The 24,844-nt window shown below is 45.7% G+C and overlaps 1 long non-coding RNA gene across 2 annotated transcripts in view; it reads left to right on the top strand.

The window, feature by feature from the left end:
- The window catches only part of LOC147709433 (uncharacterized), a 90,031-nt gene that overhangs the window by 20,544 nt on the left and 44,643 nt on the right, over positions 1 to 24,844 (top strand). For both annotated transcript variants that reach the window (XR_015296551.1, XR_015296550.1), the window contains exon 2: positions 13,443 to 13,512. This is a non-coding gene — a long non-coding RNA (uncharacterized LOC147709433). The remainder of the gene's footprint in view (positions 1 to 13,442; positions 13,513 to 24,844) is intronic.

Genomic DNA, 24,844 nt, shown 5'->3' with positions numbered 1-24,844 from the left:
GTGACACCTGGGGTGAGGGAAAACAGGTCGGCGAACTGCAACAGAAGGTCTCGACATTCTTGGCGTTGGTCCAGGGTGAGGGCTTGTTGGCGGAGTCCCTCGAGGGAGGGACAGGTCTTTTGCTCTTGGCGAAACTGTTCCTGTGTGGGCCCCCCCTCTTGATGCCACTGGTCGAGGCCAGCGAGGTCCGGAGGCTGAGCTGGTTCTGGGGGGACGGCACGGTCGGTGTCTTCGACTGGGGCGACCGGGGGAGGAGGCGCCGGCCATTCGGGTTCCTCTTGTCGGGGATTGGCACGGGCGGCCATGGACCGGGTGGTGACGCACGCCCAGTCCGGGACGCCCAACATCCCCAGGTGTTCTCTTCGTTCTACGGCTGCCCAGGGAGAGCTTTCAAGGTCATTTCCCAGGAGACAGTCTACGGGAGCATCATCTCGGACCGTTACTTTCAACATGCCGGAGACCCCTCCCCATTCGAAAGGGACGCAGGCCATCCGACACAGACTTTCCGAGTTATCGGCTGAACGGACAGGGCAGAGAATGTTTGGTATGAACTGTTCTGGGGTCACCAGGTGACAGCGGACGGCTGTTACACTGGCCCCGGTGTCACGGAGGGCTTCGGCCTGGCGTCCATTGATGCTCACCCATTGGCTGTACTTCCGGGTGTTAGCGGGTAGGGAGACCCGCGGGACCATGTCTTTCCCCCCTAAGCATGCTAAAGTCATGGCGGCTGGCTCCCATTCTTGATGCTCTTGTTCGTATTCTTCCTGCTCCTCGGAGATCTGTTCTTCCCCTAGGGCAGCAGCGGCCATTTGGCGGGGTCTTGGGCTCTGGTACTGTGGGCAATTTGGGTCGTTTGCATAGTGGCCGACTCGTTGGCATCGGTGACACGTGACATTGGCTCTGTATCCCGGTCGCGCCGGGGTGCTGCCCCGGTTGGCCGGGGGGGGTGGTGCTGGTAGCGGGGGCGACCGGAGCGTTGTCTCTTCCTCGCCCTTGGCCCCCTCCTCCTCCTCGGGGACGGTGCTGACCGTTGTTGTTCCGGTTCTGTTCATAGGATCCATTTCGGCCCACTCTGGTGATTTCCCACCGGTCAGCCTCGGCTGCGAGCTGCCGTGGATCAGTCAATTTGCTGTCGAGGAGGTGCTGCCGGAGCTCAATGAAGCAATTGTTTGATAGATGCTCCCACACCATGAGGTTGAAGAGTTGTTCGTACGTTGTGACATTGCTTCCTTTGATCCAGCCCTCGAAGGCTCGGCTAAAATAGTTCACGTAGTCCACCCAAGTTGTACCCGGGATGCGGGTGCAGTCTCGGAACCTCTGACGGTACATCTCGGGTGTGAGCCCATAGCGGGTGAGGAGGGCAGCTTTCATGTGGTCATAGGAGGTCATCTGATGGTCCGGGAGCTGTAGCAGGGCATCGCGGCCCTCATTGAGGAATCTCCCCCATAGACCGGCTCCCCAATCGCTTCGATAGCTATTTCGTAGGCCTTGATCCATTGCTGGATGTCGTCCTCTCGGAAGTATTCTCGAACGACATCCTTGGGGATGTGTACCTTTTTCTCTGTTGCCCCTGGGTCGCGGGGTTGCTCGGGCACCCCTAATTCTCTGTTCTGCTTGCGTAAGTCTATCTCAGCTAGTTTGCGCTCGTGTTCATACGCCAGCCTCTTTTCCTCGAGCTCCCTTTGTCTCTGTTTTTCCTCTCTTTCTTCTCGGAGACGCAGGTGCTCTAAGCTTATTTTTTGTTCGGCCAGTTTAAGTTCAACATCCATTTTGAGCCAGGCCATTTCTAGTTCATGTAGTCGTATTCTTTCTCGTTCCTGGATCTCGTCTTGCGAGAGACCCGTTCTTTGCTCCTCGGGGGCCGTGGTGTTTTTTTCTACTGCTGCGATGTTTTGGTCGGTGGTTCCCACGGCCCCGGTTTCTGCCCAGGACTCTAGGGCATGCTTGAAATCGTCTTTGGTACTTAGACCGGTGGTAGCGATACCTAGTTCGATGCAGAATTGTTTTAGTTCACGATGGCTGTACTCGTCCAATTTCTCCATCTGAAATTTCTCGGTGGATCCGCTTTCTTTGGTTGTCATCGTGATTTCGTCGTGGGGTGAGCTACTCTCTGTACGATTATGCGGTGATTCGGATCGCGCCGCTGGCCACCAATGTTAGACGGACCGGGAGGGTCGGCCGAGGATAAGGGGAGAGGTCTCCGGGGAGAGCCGTCTCCAGCGATCGTACAGACAAGTAACTTCCCCCCCACAGACGGACACCACACCAGGATAAGGTTCAACGATACTTTATCAGCAATTCTTTAGGTACGGTAAAATTATACAAGGAGGTCTGGACTCAGGGGTCCCCTCGATTCTGGTCTCTGGATTGGGAAAAGGGTAGCGGGACAGTCTTGTTACCAATAGATGAAAATAGCTCTCAATCCTCGAGCTCGGCGTTCTAGATGATCGGGCCGCGGCGGAGCCAGCAGGTCCCGAGATGGATGAAGGAAGCGACGGTCCGCGGCGGAGCCAGCAGGTCCCGATGAAGATGGTGGTTACAAACGGTCCGCGGCCACGCCAGCAGGTCCCGACGACGATGAAGGTTACGAAGGTTGCGGCAGCGCCAGCAGGCAGGACGATGGTTCGCAAGGCAGGGCTACGGCAGCGCCAGTAGTCCGTCAAGGATGAGTTCTTCACTGCGTCTCTCGACTCCAGGATACAACTGCCTTCCTGCTCTGGAGCTGCCCCAGTTATAGGGCTGGTGCCCTTTGATGTCCGGACCCTCGCACTTGGAGGTTGGGGGGTCCGGGATGAAGGGGTCCAGACACCCAGCAGGGGGGTGGAGCCAGCGCCCGGGGAGGTTGTGGGCGAGCGGCCCCTGGCGAGGGAGAACCATCGACACCTCTTTCTCCCATTGACCTGCCAAGTAGTCCGCTCACCTCCTGGGTGGATGGTGGTGCCGGGATGTCTGAGGCCTGGCCAGGCCCAGGGTTGGGGTCAATCGGGGGCCACGCGGCCTCGTGGCGGAGTGTCCAAGATGGCGCCCAGGCTGGGCGCGCGGGCCAGTAGTGGATCGGGCCCACAAGGTCGATATGTTCAGAGGCAAGGGTCCCGGAGGGGACGGAAAACGTGAAGTGGTGGTGTGTGACACTTGAGGGACCGGGCTCGGGCCTGGTCGGGCAGAGGGGGAGCGGCCCTTCACGTGGCCTGTCCAACACCTACCAACATGTTCATTTCCTGTGCCTTTATTTTGTCACCATACAAATTATAACTTTTTCAATTCACTTTTTATTCATATTTAGGGATATTTATTGGTGAAATTCCTGTGGCAATATCCATTTGCACTGTGAAACTAAAATGGAAAAATGTGAAGATCTTTCTTTTTAATAAAAATTGATCGGTTTATTGTGCTGCTGAGAAAGATATTTCTGATTTATAATTATTGTGTGTCTGAACATTGTCGCACTGAAAACGAAAATACTGCGCTCTGCAGAACTGTGTTTTCCTGTTCTTGTCCGATCAAGGCCTAATCCAGCGGGCCTGACTCCATCTTGAACCTCAATGCAGCCATGATGTGTGTTTCGATTTCTTCTCTCATTGCACTTAGCAAAGTGTGCACTCGAAGAACTTCAGAGTGGAACTTTTTTCTTTCCTTTGTAGCACATTCAAGAATCCTCATACCCAACACTGTAGGCCTGTTCATATATGAGTCTGCCATTGTTTGTGTGTAACCACTGATTCTGACTTATTTTGCTTGTGTGCACAAATGTTACATGAGTGCTGGTACTGATTATAGTAACCCTTAGGAAAACCTGCAGGTACTTCATATTACCTCAAAAGATTACGGAGAACATTTCTCAAGCTTTCCGGGATATATGTTTGTATTTCTGAACAGTGTTGACTCTATTTTATTAGATTATCTTAAATAAGGCGCCTATGCAGGATCAGGGACAGTGTTATTTCTAAAGATCATATGAGGTACTATATCCCTTTTGATAATAGATAAATTGCAAAGAAATTTGCATAGTAAGTTCAATAATCAGTAAGAGTTAAAAACCATGAATGTTTATCAAATAATTTAAATTGCATTACGGAAGGCAAAAGTATTATTTCATGAAAATGCATGATAAACTTAATATAGAGAATTAGCAAAAGGCTCAATGAAATGTAGCGAAGAGTCGGACATGAAGTCAAGTCTCAAAGTAAGGATATTCTGTCATACGAAAGAGACAGCCTAAGGAGAGTCAGATGTAAAAGAGTTGGGGAAAAACTTGCCAATTCTGGGGTCTTTCATAACAAAATACACAGGAAAAATTATATAAACAGTATAAAATTAGCTAAATATTGCATGGCTCAACCAATCACAATGCAGCAATGTGCAACAATATTGAGCTAAATGAATTCATAATCAGCCCCCCCTTTTTTTTCTTTTTTTTTTTGTATTCCTCATATACCAAAAAGAAAACAGGGCGTTCTAGATGGGGAATGCCCCCCTCTCTCCTATATCTGTGTTCTTCCGGCTCCGATGCTTCTGACCCTAGGAGAGAGAGAGTGACGTAACCCCTCTAGTCTTCACTGTTTGCTCGACCCGCTCCAATCTTAACTCACTGAGAGGTCCTTGGGTAGATTGGAAGTTGAGCCCCGACAGTGCGCAGGTGAAATCATCGGAATACCTTCATCTGTTCCGCCATGTCACCAGGGCCGCCCAGATCTTATCAGCGCTCAAGATATCACAGGCCATGTCAGACTCACTTACATATATAACATGTTTCAAACAGTCTGGAAAAGTAGGTGCTTTCTCGTTCTTCCAGGCCCTGCAAATTTCTCGCCTTGCCAATAGCACCACATAGAAGATGAATTTGGATGCAATATCATCAATGTGGTATTCCTTAACTAACCCAAACATGATTATCCTGGCAGTTATCACAAATTGAATGTTCAGTACTTCAGTGATAAACTCGCCTATTTTTGACCAGTAATTTTCAAGCATTGGGCAATCTACAAACATGTGTAGGTCATCAGCGGAGGGGAGTCTGCACCTAGGGCAATGATATTCTATGTTCGTAATTCTGACTAATTTTTTGGGTGAGATGTATACTCTATATAAAGTAAACAGATGATTCATCTTAAGTGGAGCTGACTGGACCACTGCATGCAGCATTGTAAAAGAGTCAATCCTCAAGTCCTGGAGACTGTTGTGTTCCAGATCAATATCGTCGCACCATATCTTTTGGAGTTCAGGTTCTGCCACTCCCTCTGCCTCCATCATAGCCCAATACCAAAAGGATAACTCCTTCTTCCATGTCCCCTTTCTGGTTACCGAGTCGAACGTTGGATTTAGCGGACTGAGAGCCTGTGGCCTAGTGGCCCACCAGCTCAAAAGTTGATAGTATTTGAACCTGGTGAGGGTTCTTCTAGTCAATCTAGAAAGTGATTCCCAATCAATGAGCTGTGAGTTGTTTTGTATATCTCTCCTATGTGTTATACCTGCCAATCTCAGTGGAAGTGCTAGTTGGTCCTTAAGGCATTCAGGAGTCCCCGGGGAATCCCAAATCGGGGCCTGGGGAGTATAATAAGGAATTCCCAGCTTTTTTCTAAAAAACACCCAGTTTTTTAAGGCTGCACCTAAAATCTTTAGCCTCACTTTTTTGTAAAACCTGGGATTCCCGAACTTGAACAAAAAATATTCATGACCTTGGGGTATGCCTTGTAACAGAGCCATGAACAAACGGCCCAGGGAAGATGTATCAGCCTTATCGGCCAATTGCCTGAAGTTTTTCAGCTGGAACGAGTGGCAATAGATGAGTACATCTGGCAAGGCTAGGCCTCCTGATTTTAGTTTTCTCCTCAGTTTCTTCCAAGATATTCTTGGTGACTTTGTATTCCATATGAATGAGCCTATTTTCCCCTGTATTTTAGCTATATCTTTCGGACTGAAAGTTAACGGAATTGAATTGAACAAGAAGGGGATTTTAGGTAAGATAACCATTTTTATTAAGTTTACTCTTCCGAATATATTCAGTGGGAGACCAGACCAACGTTGTAAGAGGCTGCAAACCTCCTTATATACTCTATCCAGATTTATTTTGGATATCTGTTTAATGTCCTGTGCCAAGTGGATTCCCAAATATCTCATCCTCGACTTAACCCCCAAAAACTCCTTCTCTGGATTCCACTGCATAAGCTTGGTCTTTTCTTTGTTTATTTTGTAGCCTGAGATCACCCCAAAATCTTCTGCTCGGTCAAAAAGTCGAGGGATAGCCTCTTCAGGATTGGAGGTAAACATTAAAAGATCGTCAGGATATAGGGCAAACTTTAATGCTAAATCTGCGATTTTAAAGGGTTTGAACAAAGGGTCTGATCTCAACTGAATAACAAAAGGTTCAATATACAAATTACACAAAAGAGGGGAGAGGGGACACCCCTGCCTAGTGCCACTGGATATTTGTACCCAATCCGTAAGAAGGCTTTTAGCCCTAGGGCTTAAGTATAACGAACGAATCGATGATATATTATTTATTGGGATGCCAAATGCAGTTAATGACTCCCATAAATAAGACCAATTAACCTGGTCAAAAGCCTTTGCGGCGTCGATGGCCACTATAGTCAAAGGGAGTTTCTCATTGGTAGCAACATCTATAGCAGCGATGGCCTGAAACGTGAGTTCATTCAGCTGTCTGCCCGGCATAAAGCCCCTCTGATCCTCGTGCACCACTGATTTGATAACTTTAGCAAATCTTGCCGCCGACACCCCCGCAAAGATTTTATAATCAGTATTCAGTAGCGAGAGTGGCCTATAGGACTCAACGACCAGAGGGTCCTTGCCGGGCTTTAGTATTAAGGCAACTGTAGCTTCAGATCACGTTTGTGGAGCTATCTCACCTGTAAGGTGTATTTTATTAAATAAAGTTGTAAGGACAGGGACAACTATCTCTGAACTGATTTGATATAAATCCACAGGGAGCCCGTCTGGGCCGGCTGCTTTACCCTTCCCCATTCTTTTTATTTGGTTATAGACTTCTCCCTCTTCAATAGCTGAGCTTAAAAAAGCCCTATCTGTTTCCGTGAGGTGCGGTACCTCTAACTGTTGTAGCCAATTTTCTGCTCTTCTAGGGGGAAAATCGCCGCTCTCTGCATATAGCCTTGACATATAGGTTTTGGCTTCCTCCGCAATCTGATTATTGTCATAAGATAAAGCCCCTGTATCATGTATGATTAGGCCTCTGATTTGATTTCCGGCCCTGTCTGATCTGGCCTTCCATGAAAGGAGACGCCCACATTTCTCTCCATAAGAAAAGTTTTGCAGTCTGCTCGCATCCCACCTATCTTTGATTATTTTGTCAATATTCGCCTGATAGTCTGCTTTTAGACAGTTCAACTCATGCTGTATGGTCTCAAGATTGGTGCACTGATCTAGAGAGGCTTGTTGCAGCTGCTGTTCTTTTTGCTTTATTTTAATGAGAGAGTCTGCATCTACTTTTCTACTGTCGCTATTTCTCTTGATCGTATAGTGGTTAATATCCCCCTCAAGAAGGACTTGAATGCCTCCCAGACAATTTGACCACCGGCAGTACCGCTATTAAACCTGAAAAACTCATCTATCTGTGTTACTAAGCCAGCTTTAACTTCCTCTCTTTGTAATATTGACCTATCAAGGGTCCACCTTCTTAATTGCACTCCCTGTGCAAGTTTAATTGTTACCTCAACCATAGAGTGGTCCGATAATAGCGCAGAATATATGTGGAGGAATCGATCACCAGAAATAATATTTGATCAATAAGAAAAAAGACGATCCGTGAGTGGTGTCTATGTCTGTGGCTATAAAAAGAATAGTCTCTACTTTTGGCATTTCTGGCCCTCCAAACGTCTAAAAGATTGAAGTCTTTCATTATATTTTTAAGCTCGGTTTTCGTTTTGTGTGGGGGAGTAATAGTAGCCCAAGATGTCCGATCTAGGGTTACATCGAAAACCAAGTTAAAGTCGCCACCCAGGATGACAGGGGCATTCAATTCAGAATGGCTTGCTTTCAGGTTGACCAAGTGTTCTGGACAATCTTGGTTAGGGCCATAATATACTGCACATGCCATGCGAAAACTGTCCACCACTAAAGATGCAGTCAACCATCTACCTGAGGAGTCTGTGTCGTACTTCTCAACTCTAATCCTACTGTTTGCTCGGATTATCATCGCCACTCCCCTGGTACTCCCACAGTGATGGGAGCAAAGATCTTGGACCCAACTTTGATTTCTAAAAGCTATCTTACATTCTTGTGACTCAAGATGAGTCTCCTCTAAGAGACAAATATGAGCCCCTGATTTCTTCAAGAAGTCAGAAATTATGTTAAGCTTCCTACCCTCCCTCAAGCCAGTAACATTCCAGCTCACTATTTTGATTTTATTTACAGTATTCGCCATATCGATAGACCTTTTATGCAGAGCTCCATGGAAATTTCGACCCAATCACCTCTAGAGAATTGCTTCATGATTATGATCTTATTTACAATGTTGGCCATATGAGGAATAATTTTTCTCTTTATCTGCCCCACGACCCGCCTCCCACCCTGAGGAACCCCCCTCATAAACCTTGGCGAAATTAATCGCCTACTGAAAGCCCCTAACTCCTACCTAGATACTACCTCTAATCATTATGAATATTTTACATAGCCTATGTCGCTATCTGTATTAAATGGTACCCCAGCAGACCGAATCCTAATCTCCCTGGCGTATACCGTTTTTTTTTTTCTTCATTTCTATGGTTGTATACTATTTTATTATATATATATATATATATTTTTTTGTGCCGTGCCATTTTTGAAAAATGTCTGTGCGTCGCCCTTTATTCCCATGAGCTCTAATATACGCTGATATTATGTTTACCAGGCTATCATCAATTTAGTGGGGTACTTAGTGGGATACTAAATGCTGTGCCTCCCTCATGTTAGATAAGAAGGAATCAACCTCCTGGGTGGAGGTAAAATTATGCGTTTTATTTCTCCAAACCACTCTTAACGCTGCGGGGAATCTCATCATCACCTGCGCTCCCAAGCTTCTTAAGTCAGACATCCGAGAACCCAACTCCCACTGTCTTTGGGCGGTTACTCTGCCTACATCTGAACGGATGAGATATTTAGTAGAGTCTATATTTAGAGATGTGTCAACTAAGGCCCTACCTAGGATCAACTCCTTGACTGTAAATGTATGAAAGTTCACCAGGATTTTTCTCGGGGCCTTCCTATTTGGGTGCTGTCTGAACGGATCTCTGTGTGCCCGCTGAATCTCACTTTCGAGGTCAATATCCGGTCTATCTTTTAAGACCCCCTCTCTAAGCAATTTGCACACCAGAGACTTCACATCCCCATTTTCTGCCCCTTCCGGTATCTTCAAGAATTTTAAGTTATTCCTCCTAGCATGTATCTCCAATCGTTTCATGTCCAACTGCAGAGTCCTGTTCTGTTCTTTAAGCTCAGAGATAATTTTTGAATGACCTTGGGAAACCCTAGAGAGGTTGGCACTTCACATTCCATCACCTCAGTTCTGGTGCAGATATCATCTAACTTGTTTTCCAAGCTGTAGTATTTCTCCGTAATTTCCTTCTGGTTCCCTTCTGAGATTTCAAACCTGGGAAGCAGTTTTGCAAATAAATCCTCACATAGGGCCAGATGTAGGTAATTTTTATTTTCCGACCTCTTAAATACCGAGTCATACCGACTCGGTATTTCAGAGGTCGGAAAATAAAAATACCGAGATGTAGGTAATTGCAGATGTGCAATTACCGAATCGGAAACAGTCGGTAATTTCCGATGCGGTAAATACCGACCAGTTGATGCCCATGCATTCCTATGGGCTTTGAAGCCCATAGGAATGAACGGGCATTTACCGGTCGGTATTTACCACATCGGTAAATACCGATAGCCACAAGGGAGCAGGGGGTGTCACTTTGACACCCTCTGGCACCCCCAAAAGAGGCTCGGGTGCCATGTGGCAGGCATACCTGCCCTAAGGGCAGGTCTGCCTGTCATATGGCATAGGTGTGCATGCACACATGTGCATGCACACCTGAAACGGTATTTTACCATCAAGTATTATTTGATGGTAAAATACCGATTTTGTACTGCTTGTGGGACTCAGAAGAGTCCCACCTACATACCAATTTACCGGTATCCATAATGTTACCGACTCGGTATTTTACATACTCGGTAAATTTACCTATCGGTAAATTTACCGAGTCTGTAAATTACAGGGACCTACATGTCAAATTGCTTTTACCGGGTGGTAACGGCCGAATTCGGCCGTTACCACCCGGTAAAAGCCTACCTACATCTGGCCCATAAAGAGCAAAGGAAACTCTCAAGCTGATTACTCACAACCCCTCTTTGTTGCTCCCCCGGGGGGCTTCCCCCTGTATTTTCACTGCTGTTGTTTTCACACATGCGCGCGGGGGGCTGAGGGCTAGACTCTAATTGTTGCTCAGCCTCTAGACTTAGTAGCGGATCGCACACCCCTGTAGCTAGATCTGTTTCTGGTTCAGATAGTAGTGGGCCATACCTATCCGCTAGCTTAACCGGTTCCTTAGGACGTGTAGCTGGGAGAATCTGTGGGTCTATCTGCGCCTCTACCTGTTTAGGGGCTTCATATGGACTATTTATTTATTTATTTATTTTTGATATTTAATAAAGCGCGACCAATTGCCCGCAGGCGTCTCGGCGCTGTTCTGTTGCAGACATCTCCTATGCTCGGCTTCATGCTCTTAGAGGTTAAACAACCATGTTTTCAGTTGCTTTCTAAATGACAGGAGGTTTGGGCTAGATCTAATGGATTGGGGGAGAGTATTCCATAGTTTTGGGGCAGCAACCAGAAAACGTCGATCTCCCCAAGTGACTAATTTGGTACGGGTACCACCAGATCATTCAATTTCGCTGAACGGAGAGGTCGGAAAGGGTTGTATGGAATGAGGTGGTCTCTCAGGAATTGAGGGGCTTGTTGGTGCAGTGATTTATAAACTATGCACAAGGTCTTGAATTTAATTCTATTCCTGATGGGGAGCCAGTGATAGCTTCTTAGGGTGTCAGCTATTGGTTTGAATCTAGGAATTCCAGAGAGAAGTCTGGCCGCTGCGTTCTGTACTGTCTGCATTTTCTTGATGACCCTGATTTGAGCATTGGCTAACAAGCCGTTGCAGTAATCAAATGCAGACAGGACTAGCGCGCTTACCAGTGTCTTGCCTGCGCTCTTTGGGAGGAATGGAAGGACCTTTTTTACCAGTCGTAGTTTGTAGAAAGCCGTAGAGGCCGTCTGGTTAGCATGTGCCATGAAATTCAGGTTGTCATCGAAGATAACGCCTAAGTTCCTCACCTTGGGGGTTTGGTTTAGGCAGAGCTCCAAAGGATGGTGGCCACCAAACTGAGGACCAGTTGGGACTAAGATGGCCAAAAGTTACCACCTCGGTTTTTTCGGAGTTCAATTTTAAACAGTTTGCTGACATCCATTGTCCGATGGCCAGCATACCTGTTTTAAAACTCTCCGCTACAGTTTCCCCATCATTTTTGACGGTTAGAATCAGCCGAGTGTCGTCCGCATATCAGGTAAGGTTCATCCAATGGGCTTTGATGGTTTTAGCAAGGTCCGACACATAGATGTTAAATAGTGTCGGACTTAGGGATGAACCTTGAGGTGCCCCACATGGCAAGGACAACTCTGCTGATTCGAATGGTCCTAGGGTCACTGCTTGTGATCTATCCGTCAAGAATGATGCCAATAGATCCTTGGCTAGGCCCAGCACGCCCATCTTTTCAACACGGTCGACCAGGCTCTTATGGTCGACCGTGTCGAAAGCTGCCGATAGGTCTAAAAGCACCAGCAGTGCTGAGCCTCCTTGATCTCGGATTATTCTGATGTCATCCGCCGCCTTGATTAGAGCCGTTTCTGTTCCATGAAACTTGCGAAATCCAAATTGGGTTTCGTCGAGGAGATGGTGTTGCTCGATAAAAGCTGCAAGTTGGATGTTCATGGCCTTTTCTGCCACTTTGGCCAGAAAAGGGAGGTTGGCAATAGGCCTGAAATGTTTTAGCTCTGTTTTATCTAGGCCAGATTTTTTCAGAAGGGGCTTCAGTAGAGTTTTTTTAAAGGGATCGGGTAAGTTCCTGTGCAGAACATCAGGTTGCAAATCTGAGTTATAACTGGAATCAAGGTATCCATTAATGGACGAAGGGTTTTCAAAGGGCATGGATCCAGTACTGAGCCAGATTTAATAGAGCTGATGATGTCTTGAACTTGGTTCTCTGAGATTTCCACAAACTGTGGAAGGATGTTACAAGTAGGTGGCATATTTATTTCGTTGGTGCTGTGATTGGCAAAAGAAGTGAATGCAGAATAAATATCATTCACTTTTGTAGAAAAGTAAGATGCTAAGGAATCACAAAAGCTTTGTGAGGTTGGAGGGTTAAGGTCAGGGGTATTTCCTGCAAACTGCTTGGTTATCTCATAAAGCCTTTTATTGGAATCTTTTGCGCTTTCAATTTGCTCCTTGAAGTAGACTAGAGCCTACAAGAGTGCAACTTGGGGGGGTAGTTTTAGGGGCCGTCACTTTCTCCATTATCTTGAAGAAGGACTTCAGTGAGGGGGTAGTTTTTACAATGTTAAGACCCCCTTTAGCTTTTCTGACCTCGCTTGTCTTGCTCCTCCCTCTCCTCTCCTTCTTCTTCTGTCGCGGGGTTTTTGGGACTACGCTTACTAACTGGTCTGCCGCCAAATAATCTTTATCAGGCAATGAGCGTAGTAGGTACCTATTCCTAACTGCTGGGCACCTTCCCCTTCTTGGCCCCTGTCCTCCTTATCAAGTACACACTCTGTTCCATGCTTGCTTGCCTGGATGACCGTTTTATCCCCCCTTTGTGCCAAATAATTTAAATTGCATTACGGAAGGCAAAAGTATTATTTCAGGAAAATGCATGATAAACTTAATATAGAGAATTAGCAAAAGGCTCAATGAAATGTAGCGAAGAGTCTGACATGTAGTCAACTCTCAGAGTAAAGATATTCTGTCATACGAAAGAGACAGCCTACGGAGAGTCAGATGTAAAAGAGTTGGGGAACCACACTTGCCAATTTCGGGGTCTTTCATAACAAAATACACAGGGAAAATTATATAAACAGTATAAAATTAGCTAAATATTGCATGGCTCAACCAATCACAATGCAGCAATGTGCAACAATATTGAGCTTAATGAATTCATAATCAGCCCCTTTTTGACCCTATGTCAATGGATGTAACAGTGCAAATCTAGATATAGTGCACTCTTCACCCGCGAACTGCAAGGAGACTAGAAAAAATATATACTAATACTTTTTTATACTCTAAATAAACTATTAGTTTGCTCGGAGACTCCAAGAGAGGTTGCAGAAAGGTTATTTTTTCATGTTACATCATAAAAAGGTCTGTTTCTTTTGTAACTCTCTTGCACAGGATCACCACATTGGACAAGGTCTTCCAACTTATTGAGTCAACTTGTTCCACATCAATGCAATAGAGCCAGGTAAAATCTTTTTTATGGCAATATTGTATTTGTTTTTGTACTAACCATGCACCATTCATCACACAGAGGATTGCAGACAACAGTGAAGCGACTAGCTGAGCCCCCGATTGTTATTGTATTACATATTTCTGTATATTGTCTCTATTGTATTATATTTAGTAAATGCTAATAAACAATTTCCACACAAAAAAACATTGTATGTTAGTAAGGGTATGCATAAAGACAAGTACAAGTAGTCTCCCCAAGCATGCTAGCACCCCGTCCCAGAACAGGGCCAGTTGAGTGTGTGTTCAGGTCGTGTAAAGGAAGTCTCCCCTTTCCAACTGGCATCTCAGGCAGATTGGTGTGTCTAACGCCCTCATCTTCCACAGCTACTCCTGGGTGTAGTAAACCCGGTGTAGGTTCTTCCACTGTATGTGGCAGAACTGTGAGGCAAACTATGTCTCTCTGGGGGAGGTGCAGGCCTCCCTCCAGTTGTCATCCATCAGTTGCCCCAGGTCCCCCTCCCAAGCCTCTCTCTACTGATCAAATGTGTAAGGGGTATTAATCACAAATGTTGGATACATCTGCGAGATCTTGTGTTCAGTTAGTTCTTCTGTAAGTATTAGCTAATAGTAATATCTAATTATTGTATGTTGAAAGGGCATGTCTTAATTGTAGATATCTGAAAAATTGTGAACGGTGTAGGTCATAGTCCGCCTATAGTTCCAGAATTGATTTCATGTTGGACCCTGGGAGGACTTTAGCCAGGAGAACTCTGAAAGAACTCAGCAATTATTCTAGTTGGGTCTCATGCATTGTGGTGATAGATATAAACTCCTGGACTAAATGGAAATATATATATCAAATCCATTATTTTCTAATTCCAAACACACAAGGCATCAATGTCTCACTTGGAATCGATGAATCATATGCTCGACGTTTGCAAAAGATCCCAAAACATAACACTGCACACTACAAGAGCACTGATACGCAGAGTCTCCGTTTCAGGACCAGTCTCGTACAGGTGAGGATGCACCCTATTCCCTCCTACACCTCTCTTTGCTATCTCAGTGTTAGAGTATTGTCTGGAATGGGTCTCAGACACAGGGGCAATTCTCACCACCCCTCTCAGGCAGTGTTGTGTACTCAGCCTCTTGGTGTTAGGTCTCTCATCAAATGCAAGTCCTTGGTAGTCCTTGGTTAGATCTCAGTGTACTTCAGTCTGTATTCTCCGTTCTCTGATGGGAAGAAGCACCAGCTGTATGCGCGCTGGCATGTCGCTATGATCCTTGGGCTTCACAACTGTATCTAGAGGCAGTGGCAGGCAGGACTAAGGCTGTCTTAGGAGCGACAGCCCTTTTCAGACACACACTGAGTGATTGGAGGCCGGAAACTGAGGGTCTTGACAAGGTCCTCCTTTACTCGTGCTGCTTGGTGTGTCAGTAGCTCAGTTGGGCACAGATACTGGTGGTTGAGCTGGTGACCACTGGGAGGCAACAGATGAGTTGCTTTTAGGTACTGCACAGTTCAGTGGCAGCGGCAGAGTCTGATTGGACATACTGTCGAGCAGCGCCTCGGGCAGCCACGCAGGCACAAGGGCAAACAGTGGAGAAGTACCATGAGAGGACAGCTTCACATACAGCTGCGTCGTCCCTTCAGGCACAAAGTAGGCATGGACACCTTTAAGTCTGTTTAGGAGCACTTAGCAGTGCCATAGGGTTGATAACAGTGTCATGCCTGTCGTGTAAGCGGAAAGCGGAACACTTGCTAATCCTATTTTAGAATCCGCTCTTTATTAGCGTCCTTACCGGCCAACTGCAGAGAAAGACGTGGTTGGCAATGGTTGGCGAAATTACATACAGGGGCTTTGAAGCATGCGCAGTTACCGCGCATGCGCAAGGGAAAGGTGTGTCAGTTTTTAAACCCGCCCCAAACGCTCAGGAAACGCTTCGCGTTTAGCCAGCTGTTACTCATCTCATTCCGGGTCACGGTGACGGCGTCCGAGGAGCTAGTGGTTCGTATTTTGGAAGGAGCTCGTGTCTTCCCACGTTTCTGAGCCTGTTTATCGTATTGTGAGTCCTAAGAAACGTCTTGCTTCTTAGATATTGTTCTATTCTTGTTAAAGTCCTTTATTGTTTATACCGCTTTTGACTATTGCAGTTTTGCAAGCTAATTTTGGAATAAAGCTTGCTAGGTGTGCACACCACGTTTCTATTCACTCAGTTCTGAGTGGTGTTTATTTTTATATTGCCCTACCGTTCCTTGTGAGCTTAACGAAGGTATTTTTTACGGTGTTTTGTGGCAATTCCAGGGTTGCATCCTCAATTATTAGCGGTGAGTCTCACGAATAGAAGAGGTACATTAGCTGAAGTGAGACTTACGCTCTACTTATAGTGTCCCATTACATTTAGATTTCTGTTGAATCTGATAAACCATATCAAGGCTGATATCGGAGTACAAGTTATTCTGCTTTATTTCCGTATCATCTCCCTCCACTTTCTAAAGGTACATCACATCACAATCCTTAATTTAGGAACATTAAGGGGAGGGATTGTTTTCACTCATTTTTATTGTATCTTACTACAGTGCCATTTAAAGAAGATCGAGTATCCTCTGAGGTGGAGAAGACTGTGGAGTGTTGATGTTCTTCCCCTTCCTACCCTTGTTTTGTTCCCCTGTTTTCCCCCCTGGTTACCGTTTGGGTGTTAGTGCTATTCCTGACCCCCGGAGGGTGACAGGGGGAGGCAGGGTGTTTAGCATCGTGACTCCAGGACACTTCTGAGACAAAGAAGGTGCGTGCATGACAAACAGTCAGTCTTTCGTGGCACAAAGCTCTCAGACACATTTGAGTAAGTGCCATGGGCTGCACTGAAGGGTTCCACATGCGCATAATTTGGGCAAATTGCATGGACTAGTAGCAGGCAGGTTTTATCGGGGTAATCCATCGCGGAACCCTTCAGCAGTGCCACAGATCCTCCTCTTCAGCTTGTGCGACGAGCTCTGAACTGGGAATACTGCAACCATGCTCTGGGGAGTCTCTGGTTGACGGACCCACTGCTCTGGAATCAACTGCTCTTGTCCACGCTGGGAGTCAGCTCCTCCTTCAGGGGTCCGCCCCTCTTTCCTTACGTAGGTCACTTGCTGGATTTCCAGGACTGGAAGAAAGTTTGTCCTTCAGATCACACTCCAGGTGATGTCATCTTGCATCTGGAAACCTGTCTGTGGAGTACCCCCTTCTTGGTCAAAGAGTACTTGAATCTGGAACATGTGGGTCACCTGCACCCACTTTTATACAGGTACATCGAACAAGAAATGTGTATTCTCTCCATTGTCAGAACTGGTTTGGGATGGTTCTACTTTTCTGTGTCCTTCTCAGGCAGACTTCCAGGCTCAGTTTTTGTCTAGAGTGATGCTTCTCACAGTGGTGTCATCTTCAGTTTGGAGTACTCAAAACAGAGGGAGAAAGGGGTGTGAGCATTCGGCACCTTGCTATTACCAGCCACACGGACAGTAATCAGGGACAGAAGCAAAGGCTAGCCTCTTCTTAAAGGAAGAGTCACACTTTCAGAATCGGACTGCAGTATCATTCTCACCCTTCATCAAATTACTAATCATTATGAAGTTGGTCCCTAGGGAGGAAGTGCCGCCTTGGACTTCCACTGCAATAGCAGGGGCGGCCTTAGGCATGTGCAAGCTGTGCACCTGCACAGGGCCACCAAACCCCAGGGTCCACCACGCATATATATAATAATCCTCTGAGGATGGATACATACAGTTTGGAGGCCAGTCCATCTGAAAAAATATACTGAGATTCATAAAAGTATGCCTCTGGCTCTCAGTACAAAATGGCTAAAAAATGGAATGGTGGCGTAGTAGGGTAATATAGGATGAAGAGCTGCAGACAGCCCAGTCATCAACTATCAAAGAGCTCACTTGTGTCTGTCTGTAAGTCAGACTAGAAAAGTAACCCCCCCCCCCCCACACACACACTCCAGGTCGTCACTGGGACAGAGGGCTGCAGCTATTATGTCTCACTTATCACTCACTTCATGGCAATGTCATTTTTAGTTAGGCCTCGTGTTAGTTACGCACAATTACGTACCTTGCCAATTGACGGGCAGGAAATAATCACGTAGTGTGCAGAGAATCCACTTGGCTAGGAAATAACAGTCTGTGCTCTAGAATGGCGATGTTGAAATTGAGCATAATTGTTGTCTGCACCAATAATAACAGCCGATTCTGAGGGATGCATAATTATATAGGTCACATATCTGCAAAAGTGATTCGAACTAACTGGGCCTTCTTTTGGGTACATGGGACCGAGTCTACATTCAGTGCGCTGATTCACTTGGGCTCAAGAGGCGGCACACAATGAAAAGAGGGGAGGAGGTCTTTTTTGGAAGGAAGATTTTACAGTGTTGGTTTTTGGCTGGTCTATTTGTTTTTTGTGTGCGCCTGTTGCAAGTGCAGTGCTTTCCCAAAGTATGCATGTCACTGTCACAGGTCCTCATGCGCTAACTTTCTTGGACTGTTTCAGGATCCATTAGGTCTGCTGTGCAGCATCAGGTTTTACTGTTTATCTCCCTCATATAATTACCAAACCTTGCCTGCAGCTTAAATGAGGGAGTCTGTATTTTGGAAATCAGTGCAGTTAGTGGGCAGCAGCTTTCTTTTTCCTTGAGGTACCATCTGCCAGGGTCCAAAGGATAGATCATATGACCAGTCAGTGTGTGGGCTTATTTCATTTGGCTGTTTGTGGCTAGTGCACCAGGTATTACTGTTGATTTCCCTCATAGTGTAACAAAGATTACTTGCAGCAAGCCTAGATGCATGCTATCATTTCTATACATTGCAAAAAACTATAGAGCATGTCTTGACAAGTTCAAAACTGTTTTGAGCAAAAGTGGGCCAATTTTATTTTTCTAGTTTGCTAAATGGTGGGCACTTTTAGCCTGCTGCCCATGTTTATTTTCTGTCCCAGTGACGACCTGGAGTGTGTGTGTGGGGGGGGGGTTACTTTTCTAGTCTGACTTACAGACAGACACAAGTGAGCTCTTTGATAGTTGATGACTGGGCTGTCTGCAGCTCTTCATCCTATATTACCCTACTACGCCACCATTCCATTTTTTAGCCATTTTGTACTGAGAGCCAGAGGCATACTTTTATGAATCTCAGTATATTTTTTCAGATGGACTGGCCTCCAAACTTTAATTGGTGCCTCCTACATAGTGTTGATCCACTATTGATGTCTTGTCAGGCTAAGCTAGTGGCTCACAGCCCCCTGCAAACTCCCTTCTAATGTGTCTTCATTGCCATGAAAGGATTTGCCGCAACTGTTTTACAGTATGGTCATATTATAAACAGGTTGTAGGTTAGTGAGATTTCATTTCAGGAGTTTTCTATTAGTTTCAAGATCTCATTAGAGCTTTTCATTCTTCAAAATATTGTAATTTCTGATATTTCACTCTTTCAATGCATTTCATTCCATGGTTTTAATTGAGAGCAAGTGTTCCTCTAAGTGTGATATATTTGGCAGCGGAATGTTACTCATAAGTATATTGAAACCATTGAAATGTTACACATAAGCAATCGCAGAACTTGGCAGCTATGACACACTGTGCGCATCAGAAATGAAGAGGCTGAACATTGTGGAGTGCCTCAGAAAGGAATGTGTGCTGTTGTGTAAATAAGAACGATGAACTTCTAGAAAACTATGTTGTGCACTGGTGCTTTGCATCAATTTTAAGATTTTAGAGTTTCTCGCTGCTCAAATGGGTGTAATTGCTGATACTTATGTTTCCCTCGTCTTCATTGCCTGATTTTGCTCGCGAGAGAGTGTCACTCATAGTCGTTGAATGTCACTCATAATTTCACAAAAATTATGAAAATGTCACACATAAGCAATCTGAAACATTAGCAGCTATGTTTATACTGTATTTTAGCAGGGCACTTTGCAAAAATTGACGGCGCATAATTCAGGAAACAGTGACAATTAGATGTGCGATTTCCACTTGGGCCGCTGGTGCGCGTCTGCGTCTGCGCGGTCTTCACCCATGGTCATTCTCATGCGCATGCTACTTTGCCCAATTTAAAATGTGCTTGAGGTGTGAAGCGGTTGAGAGGGACCGTGTGGCTCAGGACCAACAGGTGCGGAAACACATTGTGAGGCGTTTTCCCGTGGCTGGGGTGGTGTTTTTCCGTGGCTGATAGCTCACTGTTCCTTGAAATAAGATTTGTGCAGTGCACCACCAGGCCTACACAACAGAATATGTACAGTGCGCTGTTGTCTGCAAGTTTAACTGTATTTATACTGCGCTTACTACCCTTGACGAGGCGTTGAAATGCACCACTATCCCCAGTAAAACGTGCAATACCCTGACATGAGCACTAATAAAAATGTGTGCAACGAATACCTTATTCCCCAAAAATAAACGGCGTGCTTTGCATCCTACTCAACCAGGAAACCTCAATGGTTGATTCTATCTGTCCAGATGGGTGCTGTATATTTAATTGGATTGTACCAGCTTTTGACAACAATTCTATTATATGTGTAATGGGATAGCGCCTGCAGCCGTGAGTGCGTGTGTGCGTGCATGCACATTTGTGCGTTCGTGAGCACGCAAATGTGTGGTTGTTTGCGTGAGTGTTTCTCGCTGCCTTTTATATGCACTATCCATGCTTGTTGAGTTGAAGGGTGACAAACGAGCAGCGAGATACGCCTTGGTTAATGGCAAAGTTCCCTCGAGCATACAATATGAACATAAATCTGATTTATATTAACAATGTTGTTTATCCGGACCGGAAGATTAAAGTGTCTTAGATTTTACGTGTCATATTATCGCACATATTGCTCGCACGTGCCCCTTTTCGATAAGCGGCGTTGTTTTTGAAGCCCGCTGGGGTATTGGTACAGTGCCCTCTCACCAGTCTAAGGGAGACAGGCAGCTAGCTGGTGGCAGCTATGACTAGTGAGTGGAACAGGGGAGGTTATTTACAAGCCCCTTGCGCGACCAGTGCGTCACTCTTCCGGGGGCCCCCACCTACGCTCCCTGCACAGGGCCACCATGAGCCTAGAGCCGGCCCTGCAGCTACTCCACATGAATGGGACTGGCATCCTTCTCTGAGCACACCCCTTTGAAGGGTGGCTGGCTGACTGGCAGCGTGGTTGCTGGCTTCGTATTTCACCAGCGTTGCATCATGATGAGTGTCCTCGAAACCGTCCATTTAATTTGCCTTTGCACAGAATAGCAGCAGTGGCAGCAGCTCCATGGGCAGGTGGACATCGGTCTCCAGTCACGTAGACCAACGGCTGTGAATCATGCTGCAGGCACTAGATGCACAGAGCACAGTGCAGGACTGCCATTAATGCCATTATTCCCCCCCCCACCCCCCGCCCCCACCTCCCGGCACTCTCACTAGGCCCAAGCTGTGGCTGCTAGAGATAAGGAAAGGGACAGATACTGCTAGCCACAGAGGAAAGTCCTGCGCGTGGGTCCCTTGAGCCCACCGAGCGCCAAACATGAGACAGCTTTTCAGGGGATTGAGTATATTATGTTCTCATCCTTGCCAGCAGGATGTTGCAAAGAAAGGCTTCTTTTCTCTGCAGAATTAAACTTGCAAACGGTGAACCTTGCTGGGTAAGCAGTGTAAATCAAAATGCACTACCTTTGACAGTTCATGCTTTACCAGTTCTCGCAACCCACCCTCGCTAGGGAGCAGAAATGATTGAGAAAATATAAATACTTGACAATCTGTTAGAATCCAGCGCTGGCATTTGACTCCCCCGGGGAATGACGAGCCTTCAAGCAGCCTGGTCTGGTCAGGGCACCACCATGATGAGAGGCACAGGAGCCGGTGCGAGCAGTGGAACTTTCAAGCTTAACTTCCGCCGCTCGCACCGCCCAGTTAGCAACAATGTTGCAAATGCCCAAGTGAGAGCAGCCAGCCTGGCAGGTCGGAGCAACCGAAACCTCCTCCTGGCAGATGATGATTTACATTTAACACCAGAGAGCAGTAGTTGCACTGCACAGTGTGGGAGGGGGACCCCTGGAGCGCGGGGCCCCCCGCACCGCGTGGTCTTCGGGGGCCTGTGTTACACCCCTGGGAGGCCCCTGGGGTTTGGCGGCCCTGTGCAGGTGCACAGTTTGCACATGCCTAGGGCCGGCCCTGGTCCCAGGCTAGACATCTGCATCAGGGTCTGCCGCTCTAATCATTGAGCCACACTTCTCCACAATCGAAATTAAAAGTCAATCCACATATGTTATTGTCGACCCCTGTGGCACAATTATTTAAGTCGGGGTAATCATCTGGACATAATAAAGGTCGGAGACACCAAGCAATTGGGGCAAAGAGATCCACAACCGAAGATGTGTGAAATACATCTTCAAGGGGAAGTATGTACCTAAGGCGTCAGATCCGCCCAGCGCGCTCTTCAGTTTCAATATCTCCCCTGCAAGTGAGAAAGGAAAAACAAGTACACTGGGAGCATGCAAGCAAGTGCTTTGGGTGTCTATAAATAGCGCCACTTATTAAACTATTCCCTGAGTGTGGGAGAATTGTTTTGCATCCTTCCACCAAGGTCATTTCTTTTCACACGGAGAGATGAATATAATTTGACGCACTTCCACCGTTTTGAAAGTCTCCTGTACGTGGTTGATGCTCAGAGAATGCAGATAAAAGCTAATACTGCATGCAGGCGACGTTTCCTTGGACTGCTGGGTGCTCGAATACTTATTGAACCAGAAATTCATTTTCGGTGCTCAAATGGGACATGAAAGTCAGCTGTGCCTCTTATTGGAAAACACCCATTACAACTATGGTAATTTCACGCGGTGCCATCGCAACACAACCTTGACATCGCAAGAGTCTTTGCATCGCATGCATTTACAACGCATGCTTTGCAACGCAAACATCGATGCAATTAGAACTCATTAAGGTGACATGAAGCACTATTTTTAGCCCTAATTATATGAATACCCTAATTATATGAATAGCCTTAGCCACAAGCCACTATAGCCACGGAAGGTGACATGAAGCACTATTTTTTGCCCTAATTATGTCTCCATCTAACACCTCTCCTACTGCACATCAGTTTAATTACTTTTCAGGTTAGCAAAATACACTTTTGGGCACGTTATAAATTGCACAACGGACAGTATAGGGAATGTGCACTTGTTGAACTGGCAAATAATTTATTGAAATTCAAAATATTGTTATAATGCAGGCACAATTAAACTAGTTTTATTAAACATTATTACTACATATGTTATATTTATCTGTTAATTACTTACAAGCTTTACTGCGGGAGAGATTGCTCACGATTTTGGTACCTGACTTTGTAGTACACAGCCCGTAAAAATGTACAAATAAGTACTTTAAGTTCATTTACTGCTACAGGACAGTTAGTTGGATAACATTACTGGGATTTAGGTCTTTTACTTGTTTGGGTGAATGCCTCTGCTCAAGGTAGTAATCTGAACAACGCGTCTAGTGTGCCGCGGGAACTGGTCAGAACAGGCCTGCAAATGGAGTGCGCCTCCTTTTATACCCTACTTCATGTGTTGCATCGTGGTACAATCAGTAAAACTGTGGTATGACTTTTGTTGTGGCGCTTGTCAAAATAGTGTCTCACTAATCCAAGTTTTATTGATAGTTTAAAAGTGTACAGAATTCCATGTTCCTACTCCAAAAAAAGAGCTTATCCTTCAAATAACAATACACAGGTTACAATAGTAATACCGGAGTAATTTTTTGAAGTACTCAATTGGTGATCGCATGTTGGCATTTTTTCGTACACTAACCCACCCTAAAACCCCTGGATTACAGACATCACGGCCCAGGGCGTTAATAGACTCAGAAAAAAAAACGTTGTAACAGGAGGCGATTTGGTGAGCTGCGTTGTAATGGCACAAAACAGCAGGGACACTACAATCGCGTGGCAACAGCATGCGCAGTAAATGCGTGCGAGGTATTGGCTTTTACGATGTCTCAAGAGCGTGGTAATTGCTGCGTTGTTCCGGTTTGCGATGTATCATCATACATCCCTCACATTTAATACAGATCGCTGAGACTTTCCCTTGAAGCTGGATTTCACACATCTATGGTTGTGGGTCTCTTTGCCCTAATTCCTTGGTGTCTCCTACCTTTATTCTGTCCTGATGATGAGCCCGACCTAAATATTTGTGCCAAAGGATGTCATTAAGTTCATTTTGTGTCACCTAGACTGATGTGACTGCACATTGTTAATTCTGACTTGTCCTGCTGCCTGTATCTTTAGTACTTGTAACCAGATACATACTATGCACTAATTTAGTTCTTGGAAGGTAAAGAAAGACCGAACATTGCTGAGAAAAGTACTGATCAATTTGTAAGATCATGGACAATGCTAGGGTCCTGGGCAAACCATTTTACCTTTTGTACCTGCTTATTAATCACTTTGTCCAGATTTAACAGTTTGCAGATCTTCCAAAGTGCTTGTTTCCTGCATTTCTCATCACTTATTAATCAGTGTAGAAGAACAATTGTTACTTACCTGTAAACAGGTGGTTCTCCAGTATTGGTGTCTTTCATAGATTCACATGCTTGAATATTCCCCGTCGTCGGAGTGGGAGTCCCACGGTAAATAAAATAGCAATAAATACTAATATATAATAATATGTAATACATAAATATATACATAATAAGGAAAAACTCAAAAAATGCATACAAGAAGCATCTGGTACCTAACCAAAGATTTCCCCATAGGAATGCATGGGGATAGAGAAATTCCAATGCAGCCTATCCTTGTCATTATGTTAGTCCAAACTGCAGCCAATCAGGCGTCAGCAGCCCTCTAGAACCTTCTCCTCAGAGCTCAAGCCCTCAGATTTTCGTAGCACAAGAGTGACCACAGAGTCTATGAGGAGAAGAGAGCCTCTGAGGGGAGGATGGGAGGGTCGCATGTGAATCTATGAAAGACACCAATACTGGAGAACCACCTGTTTACAGGTAAGTAACAATTGTTCTTCTCCAGTATTTGGGTGTCTTTCATAGATTCACATGCTTGAATATAGAATAGTAAGCAGTCCGTATCCGAACACAAAGTTTCCAGGATGCAATGTATACACCAAAAGTTGGAATCAACAGGTATAAACCCATGCCATAGAAGTTATACAACTATACGTATACATAGAGAAGACATGCATAAGACTGGAAACCATAGGAGGAGGGTAGTACAGAGGCTCACCTTATTGAAAAAGATTACGGAGCACAGCTTGTCCCAGTGCGGTATCTCCTTCAGCCATGGCACCCAGATTGTAGTGCTTCGTAAACGTGTGCCTGCTGGACCACGTGGCTGCTCTGCAAATCTGAT

Source organism: Lissotriton vulgaris, chromosome 6, assembly GCF_964263255.1.
Source record: "Lissotriton vulgaris chromosome 6, aLisVul1.2, whole genome shotgun sequence".
NCBI classification, from domain to species: Eukaryota; Metazoa; Chordata; class Amphibia; order Caudata; family Salamandridae; genus Lissotriton; species Lissotriton vulgaris.
The sequence above is the reverse complement of the archived record's forward strand: the minus strand, read 5'-3'. Positions and strand labels throughout refer to the sequence as shown.